Source organism: Carcharhinus amblyrhynchos, unplaced genomic scaffold (assembly GCF_965287045.1).
Source record: "Carcharhinus amblyrhynchos unplaced genomic scaffold, sCarAmb.v2.hapA scaffold_42, whole genome shotgun sequence".
In the NCBI taxonomy this organism is placed as follows: domain Eukaryota; kingdom Metazoa; phylum Chordata; class Chondrichthyes; order Carcharhiniformes; family Carcharhinidae; genus Carcharhinus; species Carcharhinus amblyrhynchos.
The window spans coordinates 3,325,921-3,338,348 of NW_027649783.1; the positions used below are offsets into that span (position 1 = coordinate 3,325,921).

At 43.7% G+C, this 12,428-nt stretch overlaps 4 non-coding genes across 4 annotated transcripts; 2 read left to right on the plus strand and 2 right to left on the minus strand.

Moving 5' to 3' along the window:
* Window positions 1-1,873: 1,873 nt before the first annotated feature.
* On the plus strand, window positions 1,874-1,947 carry trnai-aau (transfer RNA isoleucine (anticodon AAU)). Its single transcript has one exon. It is a non-coding gene; the product is annotated as a tRNA-Ile (tRNA).
* A 2,686-nt stretch (window positions 1,948-4,633) lies between these two features.
* Window positions 4,634-4,705, minus strand: trnad-guc (transfer RNA aspartic acid (anticodon GUC)). The gene has a single exon. It is a non-coding gene; the product is annotated as a tRNA-Asp (tRNA).
* A 3,808-nt stretch (window positions 4,706-8,513) lies between these two features.
* On the plus strand, window positions 8,514-8,604 carry trnar-ucu (transfer RNA arginine (anticodon UCU)). The gene is given in 2 exon segments: window positions 8,514-8,550; window positions 8,569-8,604. It is a non-coding gene; the product is annotated as a tRNA-Arg (tRNA).
* A 2,916-nt stretch (window positions 8,605-11,520) lies between these two features.
* On the minus strand, window positions 11,521-11,603 carry trnal-aag (transfer RNA leucine (anticodon AAG)). The gene has a single exon. It is a non-coding gene; the product is annotated as a tRNA-Leu (tRNA).
* Between the last annotated feature and the right edge of the window lie 825 nt (window positions 11,604-12,428).

Here is a 12,428-nt window from a genome sequence, read left to right on the forward strand (position 1 = left end):
TCAAATGGTCAGTTGGATAGGCATATAGATAATATTGGAATAGTTTAGGTTGGAGGGTCATTAGATTGGTTCCACCGGTCGGCACAACATCGAGGGCCGAAGGGCCTGTACTACGCTGTAATGTTCTATACTCTATGGTTTTCCAGCTGGGGAAGACTGCACTCGCCTCGTTCCATGCTTACCTTTCTGGTCAGTGGCACAATATCACCCGCAATGGTCACTCTTCTCCCTCCTGTGTTGTTACTTCCCGAATCTTTGAAGAATTTATCATTGGCCCCCTTCTATTTCTAGACCTCACCTCTGGGTGTTATAATCTGAAGAACAGTGTTAGTTTTCACACGTAAGCTGATAATACCCAGTTCCAGCTCACCATCAGCTCTCAGAACCAATCCCTCTTATTAAATTATTAGATTGCTTATCCAGCAGCTTGTACTCGATAAGCAGATAATTCCCCGTTAAACATCTGGAAGGCCAAAGGTCCCACCACAAATTCCATTCCCAGTCAATGACTCCATCACTCTCCCTGGTCACTGTCGAGGCCGAAACAAACTCATATAACCTTGGCACATCATTCCACCTGGAAATGAGATTCTGACCACACATCTGTTCCTGCACCAAGGCCACCTGTTTCCAGCTGTGTAACTTCACACATTGTTGATAATACCTGATCTCAACTGTACCTGAAACCCTCATCCATGTTTTTGTTACCTCTGGACTTGCTGATTCAAATACCCTCCTCCTGCAGATTTTGTTCCCTCAAGGACATTAGTAAACTGCATGGGGTTTTATAAAAATGGATAATTAATTCCAGGTTTGTCTTGAATTAAAATTTCAGCATCTGCCCTTTTGGGTTTTGAACCCAGCTTCCCAGAGTATTACCCAGGATCTCTGGATTACTTGTCCACTGCCACTGCCTCCCGCAAACACTGCCAGGAATGGGATTTGAATCCTCACCTTTTCCATTACCCTCATGAAGATCTCGATCAAGTTCATTAACTTAGGGGCTTTCTTTAATTATTGTGCATTAGCATAGGTGGGTGTTTTTTTCCCCTCCGGTTATTATTTGGAGAATATTACACATTGAACAACAAAGAACAACACAGCACAGGAAACAGGTCCTTCGGCCCAATAATTAAACTGATATTAAACTGATTGGACTGAGTCTTACAGCCATTTCTGAAGAGGTGTCTTTACCATTTGCATTTCTCCACTCATTTGGCACCACCCATATAACGAGCTGGGTTTGAAATTGCCTCCGTTGCCACTGCAATTTCCATCCTTATTTCCCTCAGTAACCATCGATCCGTCTCTTCCAGTCACTAGAACACAGCAATTAAGAACAGACATTGCACATGGCACGTTGACTCTGTTCTACCATTCAATTCGATCATGAGACATTTATTTATTTACCTTCATTGCCAGACAGTGAAAACACAGTCACAGTGAAAAAAAAAACAAGAACAGCAACAACAACATCAGGCAACACACATATAGAAATCACACTATGTTTCTGATAAGTGTTTTTCTTTAACCCTACAGTGCAGAAAGAGGCCCTTCAGCCCATCCAGTCTGCACCGACCACAATCCTATCCAGGTCCTACCCCCATATCCCTCCATTTTTTACCCGCTAATTCCTCGAACCTTCACATCTCAGGACACTAAGGGCAAATTTTAGCACAGCCAATCAACCTAACCCACACATCTTTGGACTGTTGGAGGAAACCGGAGAATCCGGAGGAAACCCACGCAGACACGTGGAGAATGTGCAAACTCCTCTAATTGAAGCCAGGTCCCTGAAGCTGTGCAGCAGCAGTGCTAACCATTATGCTACCATGCTGCCCCGATAACTATCCGTGGCCATCAATTCGCATGTGGCCGGTTAGCTCAGTTGGTTAGAGCGTGGTGCTAATAACGCCAAGGTCGCGGGTTCGATCCCCGTACGGGCCAGTTCACCCTTTCCCTCAAACTGAACGGTATTAGGCGGCACGGTAGTCCATGCTGGAATGTCGTGGGATGACGGGCAATTATGTAGGGGTAGGGCTGAGGTGGAATTGTGGTCAGTGCGGACTCGTTGGGCCAAATGGCCTCTTTATTCACTGTCGGGTTTCTCTGATTCTATGAAGTGTTCCAAAAGTCACTGCATTCAGAACAAATTCAGACAAAGTGTTTGAAATATCGACAATTCTATGCGGGGAAAACAAACTGTGAGTTTTAAGACATGACCCAAATTTCTGCAGTTTATACTGACATCCACCCAAAATACATTATCTACGAATACATCATTTTCCAAGCTTGGGTTGTAAGGACATGTATCAGAGAATAGGATAGTGTAGAAGAGGCCCTTTGGTCCATCGAATCGACAGTGATGTATGAAATGCCCTGGCCTGCCCAACTAATTCCACTCGCCAACACTCGGCCCATTGAGCAGAAAGCAGGCTCAGTGCCATAAACTGAAAGGAGGTTTTAGTTCACATGGGCAGCATGGTCGGCGGAGGCTCAGAGGGCTGAAGGGCTGCTCCTATGCTGTAATTTTCTCTCTTCTCTGATATTTAAAGAGTACACATTGATTTACACAGCCAGAGACTGACAATCAGAGGATGAATCCCACAGGCAGTTGCAGAGACTGATAGGTAAAAGTAAACCCAGTCCCCCTCATATAGTGACCGAGAAGGACAGTTACAATATTAATCCCAAAATGACAGAGCATCGCAGGGAGGGAATGAACCCCGCAGTCACTCTCAGCTCCCACTAACTGGCAAATACACACTGAGTCCCCAACAATACCACGGACAGAGTGACTCCATCAGTCACATAGAACACCAGGCAATTACTATTCAATACAATGTGAACAGAAGTGATAGAGAAGGAAAAAGGGAAGTGTGGTGAGAAAGAGATAGAGGAGCAAATCTGTCTGCAGATCATGGATAACAGATACAGTATTAATTCCATTCTCTCACAGACAGACGTGGAGTTGCTGACGTGGGACTGGGGGAGGCACATTAAGTAGCAGCAGGACACCAGGTTAAAGTCCAACAGATTTATTTGGTAACACGAGCTTTTGGAGTGTCGCTCCTTCACCTGATGAGGAAGATGAAAAATATAATGAAACAATAGATTAAGTGATCTCAAAAAAACACTGGCCAGCAGGATTAAGGAAAATCCCAAGGCTGTTTATACATACATAACGAGCAAGAGGGTAGCCAGGGAGAGGGTCGGCCCACTCAAGGGCAAGGGAGAGAATCTATGCGTGGAGCTAGAGTAAATGGGTGAAGTATTAAATGAGCACTTTGCGTCATGTTGAGCGAAAACGACGTGTATGACGATGAGTCTGGGGAAGGATGTGCAGGTGGTTTGAGTCATGTTGAGATCAAAACGGAGAAGGTATTGGTGCCTTTGAGAAATATTAAGGTCGACAAGATAGGTCTGATGGAATATACCCCAAATACTGAGAGAGACAAGGAGGAAAATGTTTGCAGCCTGAGAGAAATCTTTGTATTCTGACTGGCGACAGAGGAGGTCCCAGATGATTGGTGAATCGCCTGTGTTGTTCCTTTGTTGAAGAAGGATAACAGCAACAATCCAGGTAATTACAGGCCGGTGAGCCTTACATCAATGGCCGGGGAATTATTGGAGAGGATTCTTCGAGATAGGATCTTTTCCCACTTGGAAATGAGTGGACATATTAGTGAGAAACAATATGGTTTTGTAAAGGGGAGGCCGTGTCTCACGAACATGACGGAGTGTTTCAAGGAAGAGACAAATGTGGTTGATGAGAATAGGACAGTGAATGTTGAATCTCTGGAATTCTCTGCCCGTTGAAGTGGTGGAGGCTGCCTCGCTAAATATTTTTAAGAAGCGGGTTGATGGGTTCTTGATAAGAGAGGGGATTAAGGGTTATGGGGAGAGGGCGGGAAAGTGGAACTGAGCCACGACAGATCAGCCATGATCTTATTGAATGGCGGGGCAGGCTCGAAGGGCTAGATGGCCTACTCCTGCTCCTATTTCTTATGTTCTTATGTTCTTATGTTGTCCACATGGACTCTCTTCATCGCTCAAATTCTCCATCCCAGGCAACGATCTGGTCCCTGGTAAATGGAAACTGCACACTCTCCAACGGAATGAAATCCTTACTGTAGTGATTTGACCGGAACTGCACACTGCCCTCCAGCGGTGGCCTCACCAAAATTTTGTCCAGCTCGAACTGAACCTTCCTGCTCTGACAATCATGCATTAATATTCCATTCCTCACGCTGCATGAATCTTCACAACTCACAGACACAAAGGGATTTCCAATGTTGAAAAACATTGGAGGTTTCCTTTCTATTTTCAGGGATTTGGGAATCAGTGGATTATCCAAAAATAGAACTGAAAAATATGAAATCACAGCATTTATTGACATTGTGCTAATGTCAGGGTAATATTCCACGTGTTGACGACGTGACATCGCCAGATCAAAGGTGAGCCAAAATGCTGATGAATTGAACGAACGTTGATCTCAGGTCACGAAAAGTGTCGGTACAAATGTAAAGATTTGCATTTTTGAAAGTTTCATTTCATGACAGTCTTTTCCGTTTCTATTTTGAAAGTTTGAGAACAACACAAGTACAATTTGAAGTAGTAAAATTGCGATAAATTCCCCGGCGGGGACTTGAACCCCGGTCCCCCGCGTGACAGGCGGGGATACTAACCACTGTACTAACGAGGAGCTGATAGGTGTAGTAACCATACGCATTGCACACTTGTCACTTACACTTCCGGAGCGACAACTCAGTTCTGACGAGATCAGTTATTTTCCCCAATCCGGAGAACCATTCAATGCAGCAAACAGCGGCTTTAACTAACTAATTAAGACTTTTGGATTAGCAGGAAAGAGAATGGGATGGATGCGTGAAGAAAAAACACAAATCAGGTGGAGACAGAAAGATGCGTTTGCCGTTCATATCAAACCGCATGTTCTTTTTTTAATTTTGGAGGAAAGACGGGGTGTGTTGAAGTCTGAACATGCTGGACAATCTCAGCCGGTCTCTCTCCACAGATGAGGTCAGACCTGTTGATTTTTTCCAGCATTTTCATTTGTTGTTTCAGATTCCAGCATCGGCAGGATTTTACTTTTATCTTGTCAAGAAATCCGTTGTTTTTCTTTTGTCGAGTGTAACAGGACAAAATTTGCGAATAATGCACAATTTGTGGGAAAGCAGGCGGTGAAGAGGATGTAAAAATATCACAGATGGATCTCGATATACTCGGAGAATTGGATAGCTTTTGGCAGATGGAGTTCAATGTGGATAAATGCGAAAGGCAAATTATTATCCTTCTGGAAAGCAGTTTCAAAATTTGTCTGGGCAGAGGGATCTGGCTGTCTCTGTCCAGAATCACAGAAAGTCAGTATGCGGGTAAAATGTATAATTTTAAAATGGCAATTTGAATGTAAGCATATATTGCAAAAAAACTGGAGTAAGAAAGTCGAGAAATATTGTTTCAATTGTGTTGATGAAGTCACAACTGGAATATTGTGTCCAGTTTTGGTACCCTTACTTGAGGAAAGATGAGGTGGTATTACATCCAGCACTTTTTCCTTTCCTTCTCTATGTGCGGTATGCTTTGTCTGCAAGAAACCATACCTTTCACTGTGTACTATTTCATGTGACAAAAATAAATCAAATCCAATCAAATCCGGCTGTCAGAATGAGATTACCGACGCGACTGGCGAGTTACAACCACAGGTCGACACGGCGAGTGGTGAAAACTGATATCACTGCTTCTGATCTTCACCAGAACAGACAGTGAAATGGAACATTGTTCGGGAACATTCCTGATTTTACAGTGTTGTTCCGAAAAGATGGTTAAAAAGCTAAAGGAGACATTGAAAACATGCTTCCATCGCACAGCGCTTGGCAGTTGGCTCGTTGGTCTAGGGGTATGATTCTCGCGTAGGGTCAGGATATGAAAATGCGAGAGGTCCCGGGTTCAACTCCCGGACGAGCCCGGGGTTTGCTTTCGTTTTTCTCCAGAGTAGATTCTGAGAATGAGTGAAATCAGGAGCAGTTTCGTGTTCCCGAGAAGTCATTGCAGAGAATATATTACTGCAGAACACGAGAAAAAAAACAATCACTCGATTTAAGTTCATTTAACCGTGTTGTGGGTCTCTGGGATCGGATACACCGGCTAAATAACCGCGTGCTGTCGATTCAGGAAACTGGCTGAATGCCGTCAGTTGTCATCTTGTCTGAAGACCAGACAGTCTGACAGAGCTGAGAATCCCACAGTTTGATTTTTCTCTCATATTTTAGTTTCATTCTGGTATTCCCAGTGAACCGTGTGTTTCAGCAATCCAGTTGAGGGGAAATTAACAACCAGGATGTCAGGGGTAGGTTCTTTACCCAGCGGGTGGTGAGGGATTGGAATGCCCTGCCTGCTGCAGTTGTAGATGCGTCTAGTTTGGGGGCGTTTAAGAGATCTCTGGATAGGTTTATGGACGAAAAGGGATTGGTATAGGCTAGTGGGTCATTGTTTTTGTAACTGGTCGGCGCAACATCGTGGGCCGAAGGGCCTGTTCTGCGCTGTAATGTTCTATGTTCTATGTTCTATGTTCTATGATAGGGAATAAGAGTAGAAGTACTCCATTCGGCCCGCCTGCCCATGTTGTGCTGAGTTTATTCATCATATAAATACAGATAAATCAGCAAGGCTATGCTTTTTAAGTAAGGGTGTTAGTACCGGTATGTATTTCCTTTTGAACCAAGTGGCATGTTGAATCATTGTTGTTTAGAATAGTCAGAATTTCACTATGCAATAGTTTAATTATTGGTACAAACATATTAAAGCATATATTACACAAAAATTTATCTATTTCTGATTAGGGATGGTATATAGAGAGAAACGTGCTTTTCTCCACGTATATTACTGATCGATACCTGGGTGTACAGGTTTCAATCTCAAAATTTACCAGCAGTACAAAACTTGAAAATAGTGAGAAACTTTAGTGAGAAGGATATTGACCATCTTCAAGAAGATACAGACCGGCTGGTGGAATGGGCAGACATGCGAAAGATGCAATTTAATTAATGTAAGAAAGTGTGAAGTGTTATATTTCGGTCCGAAGCTCTAGGAGAGGTGATATAAATTAAAGTGTATACCTTTAGTGTTCCTCGTCCCTATTGCACCATGCCAAGATGCCACAGTCTATTCACCCATCTCAGAACACATTGAATATCCAGTCTGAGGTCTGTATTTCACCGTCTACTTGTACAGTGAGCATTAAACATTTAACACTCCCACGTTCCGATGTACCTTCACTCTGTAACGACTCCCTGCTCCGTCTGACAACATTGCACCTCACTTTGTTCACTGCTCATGGTCGGCTCATCTTACCCAGTCCCCATTGCGTTTCACTCTGCTCAGTTATATTGTCCAGATTGCATACTGTTCCAACTTTCCTATTCTCCACAAATAATAAACGAATAAATGGATTTCCATCCCTTGATTAATAACTGTCACCTTTCAGTGTTTAGCGGGTGAGTTTAATGAAGCGCTGTGTGTGATTCTCGCCTTTATGCTTCTGTACAAATTTCGTCAAAGAAAGTTATCCAAATATATCCTCAATTCTCCTTCTCGTTCAAAAAGAACTGAGCGGCTGATGGATAATGTTTCAATATTCTCTTCAAAAAGATAGAGAATGGATTTACAAATTTAAAATCCAAGGGTGACACCAATGCCTGAAGTGGTTTTCAGGCTGTGGCGACTAGAATAACAATGCACATTCTCAATTTGAATTGCTCAAAATCATAGAATGGAGCATCCATTGTGGATATATAGAACACAGAACATTACAGCGCAGAACAGCCGACCAATTAAAAAGCAATGACCCTCTAACCTAACCCAATCCCTTTCCACCCATAAACCTATCTACGGATCTCTTAAACGTCCCCAAACTAGGCGCATTTACAACTGCAGCAGGCAGGGCATTCCAATCCCTATTTAATTTTATTTTAATTTTAATTTTTTTTTAATTTTAATTTTTAATATTTAATTTTAATTTAAATTTAAAGGAAACTTTAAACTTTGCAGCTGTGCTGTGCTTCAGGAGCTGGTTTTACACAAATCTCCATTCATCAAAGTGTTGCCTCTCCTGCTGAGCATTTCCTGTTTTTGTTTCAGATTTCCAGCTTCCAGCTTTGTGTTGTGTTCTGTGCAGGGGTTTTACTGCAACTGATCCGCCCTGTGACAGAGGGAGTAGAATGTGTCTCCCGACTATGAAGCCTGCCAGATTAGACTCCAAGATGTGCAAGAGAATGAGGAGGAAAGAGAGGGAGGATCATTCTGGACAGATCCCCTATAAAAAAGGACATAAAGGTCTGCAATTCCAACGCTGTGTTAAAAGGCATAAGATGTTCAACATGGTTTGCAATCAGTGAAGTTCCAGACGTTTCAAATACAAGATTGTTGAACTTACCAGCAGCTGTTACATTGTCAAGAATCCATATAAGACCCTGTAAAGGGTGCATTGGACCTGTGACTCTGTGGCGCAATGGATAGCGCGTTGGACTTCTAATTACTGATAGGTTAGCTATTCAAAGGTTGTGGGTTCAAATCCCATCAGAGTTGTGTTTTGGATCAGATTAGTAGCAAACGGTTTGCTGCTTCATTGACGCGATTCAGCTTTGACACAGATATTTCCTGCTCTGCCATCTTTCCACGCTGTGTTTGTTTACTCGGTTCTCAGGGAAACCACAGAAGAAAACACAAACGCCAGTGGCTTTCTTAACGTTTGATGTTGCGTTCGCTGATTGCGTTGGAAGTAGGAACATATTTTTCAATAATTCTTCTGCTTCTTTTGGAAGATAAAGAAGATTAAAAGCTCATACGCAACAACAACAACTTATAAATAACTAAAAATCAGTCAATAAATATCAGTGCCCTGCAGCGCGGTGGTGTTATCCTGATGTATCTGCTGCGCTTGTCCTTCTAGGCTGTAGTGGCCGTGGGTTTGGAAGGTGCTGGAAAAGGAGTCTTGCTGAGTTGCTGCAGTGCATCTTGTAGATGGTGCACACTGCTGCCATTGGGTTTCTGTAGTGGAGAGAGTGAACTTTTATGCATGAGAAGAGAATGAAGTGGGATGCTTTCTCCTGGATGGTGGGAAATGTTTGTAGCGCTGTTCAGGTTGCATTCACCCAGGCAAGTTATCCCAGGAAAACAGGTGTTCCGGTTTCCTCCCACAAAGATGAGCAATTTGGGCGGATTGGCCATGCTCGATTGCCCCTCGGTCCCCAAAGTGTTTGTACAGGTAGATTAGCGGGCATAGGGTCTATGTGCGATTCTCTGTCGGAGAGTCGCTACAGACTCGATGGGCAGAATGGTCTCCTTCAGCACTGACCGGATTGTATGATTCTAAGGTCATTTGACAGTGTTAGAAATTCCCTGAGGGGGCAAAAAAAAACTGTGTTTGTTGAACTTCCACCGTTGGGTTTGAACATAAGAACATAAGAAATAAGAAATAGGAGCAGGAGTAGGCCATCTAGCCCTTCGAGCCTGCCCCGCCATTCAATAAGATCATGGCTGATCTGTTGTGGCTCAGTTCCACTTTCCCGCCCTCTCCCCATAACCATTAATCCCCTCTCTTATCAAGAACCCATCAACCCGCTTCTTAAAAATATTTAGCGAGGCAGCCTCCACCACTTCAACAGGCAGAGAATTCCAGAGATTCACCACCCTTTGAGTGAAGAAGTTCCTCCTCAACTCCGTTCTAAACCGCCTCCCCTTTATCTTGAGGCTGTGCCCCCTAGTCCTACTGTCTTTTTTGAGCGGGAAGAGTCTCTCCACCTCTATCCTATCCATCCCATTCATCATCTTATACGTCTCAATGAGATCTCCCCTCATTCTTCTAAACTCTAGCGAGTACAAGCCTAGTTTATTCAGCCTCTCCTCATAGCTCAATCCCCTCAACTCCGGTATCAGCCTAGTAAACCTCCTCTGCACTCCCTCCAGGGCCAAAATATCCTTGCGCAGGTGCGGCGCCCAAAACTGTACACAGTACTCCAGCTGCAACCTCACCAATGCCCTATACAGCTGCAGCAAGACCTCCCTACTTTTATATTCAATCCCCCTCGCTATGAAGGCCAGCATCCCATTTGCCTTCCTGACCACCTGCTGCACCTGCAAGCTGGGTTTTTGCGACTCATGCACAAGGACCCCGAGGTCCCTCTGCACCGTCGCCTGCTGCAGTTTTTCGCCACGTAAGTAATAGTCCTTCCTACCATTCTTCCTACCAAAGTGGACCACCTCACACTTGCCAACATTAAATTCCATTTGCCATTGCAAATTAAATGTTTTCTTCAGTGCAAGGTGATGAAAATCCCTCGATCGTGTAAATAAACAGTCGGAATATTCGTGGGGAGTCTCGAAATGTGTTTTTGTTTCATCTTTGTAGATGATCAATTGTGAAGGGATAGATAATATTGACTAGCAAGGAAGGGACATTGTGACTTGCACAATTGCAAAGATCACGTGAAAGGAATCCAGGCTGGACTGAGATTCAAACCCCACATCACCTGTTTACCAAAAAGGCGATTTCAACAACTAAACCACACAGGTCGAATGCTGGAAAGTCGTTCCGGATATTGCGTATTTGTGGAAGTAAGTGATACTAACAGTGTCCGTGCACACTGATTGGAAACAAGGATATGCCTGCCGTTACACAGGCACTTTAACCAAATTAGCCACAGAGCCTGACATTGCTAACTTTGGTACAGCGGAATGCTGGAAATACGTTCCAGATCTGGTAGTGTTTGTGAAAACAGATTTGCGACCAGTACTGGAAAGGATCTGTGAAAATAGAGATAGTTCACATTTCAGATGCAGACCTTACACTGGAACGACTGTTTCTCTCTCCACAGATGCTATGGGATCCCGAATAGATTCATGAAAGAAAAATAATTGGATCTGACAGTGGGCTATGACTGCACCGGTTTCAAATCCCCCTTTCCCCCGATATTGAACAAAACCATCAGAGGGAATCACACACATCACTCAGTGAAACTCTTCCGTTAAACGATGAAAGGTTTATCGTGAGTTGGTTCCATTTACTGTTTTCAGACTCAAATCTGGTATAAAAAGAGCTGTGTTCAGGGTGTGATTCATACACACAGTTTTCTGCTCTGAAGGCAGGCGCGCCCCTTCTGTGGCGCGAGATTTTTTTAAATAATTCATTCATCCGGGAAATGTGTGTCACTGACCCGGGAAGCCTGTATTCTCCAAATTAATTATCTTTGAGTAATTGGCCATGAATTCATTCTGGAGCCAGTGCAGTTCATGTGGTGTCTGTGCACACACACACTGCCATTCGGGAGGAATTTCCAGGATTGTGAACCATCGGAACGGGAATATGCTTCCAAGTCAGGATGATGTGTGTCTCGGAGTGGAACTTCGAGATGGTCGTTGTTTCTCTGCATCTGCTGCCCTTGTGGTGCCAGGTGAGAGATTTCTTGCGTTTGGATGGAGCCGCGCGAAGGAAAATATAATCAATGTCTGGAGTGGGATTTGAACCCACGCCTCCAGAGGAGACTGCGGCCTTAACGTAGCGCCTTAGACCGCTCGGCCATCCTGACTGCCGGCAGCACAGTCTAAAACCTCTGCACAAATCGATTAGAGTTCCATCTTTCTTGTTATTCCATTTCAAACTCTGTCTCCGCATTGACTGATTGAGGGTGAACTGATCGCTTATTTCGAGGTTCACGGACCAAGGTGAAGGTAAGACTCAGAGTTCCACAGGTTTGAGGGGTGAATAGTCCAGCACCATTCCATATTCTTCATCCAAATTAGGTTCGAGTCCGGTCCCTTATAAATTTATAAATGTCTATTGAAATCTGGTGGAATCTCCTGAAAACTGAGCTCTCGCCTCTTAACTGATATCCACCGTTAGTTCCAAACAGCTTTTTCAGAATTACATTCCTTGTAACTTTATTCATTTAATTCTCACTCGTCTTAGTGTTTTTAGATCAGATATTCCACAAGGTATGTTTCATCCGGATAAATTGTTAACATTCCAAACTAGAACAAAATGCTTTGTATCAATCGGCTAATTGAAATTCTGTGGCAGGAATTCTAATCTCCTCAGGAAGAGGTTTAATGCTGAGCTGAATGAACTGTTTTTGTTTACAGGGATGAAAGGTGATGTCAGTGGGCTGGTAATCCAGAGGCCCGCGCTAATCTTTGGGGACGCGGAGTGAATCCCACCACGGCAGCTGGTGAAATTCAAATTCACCGATTTAACACATAGGCACATGGATAGAAAACAGAAACAGGAGGAGGCCATTCGGCCCAAAGAATGCTGGAATTGAAAGCAAGCCTCAGAAATGGCGGCCTTCAAATTTCCATTGATTCTTTTCCACTGAAAAATACTTTCACAGAACAACAGAGTACATTTCACACAA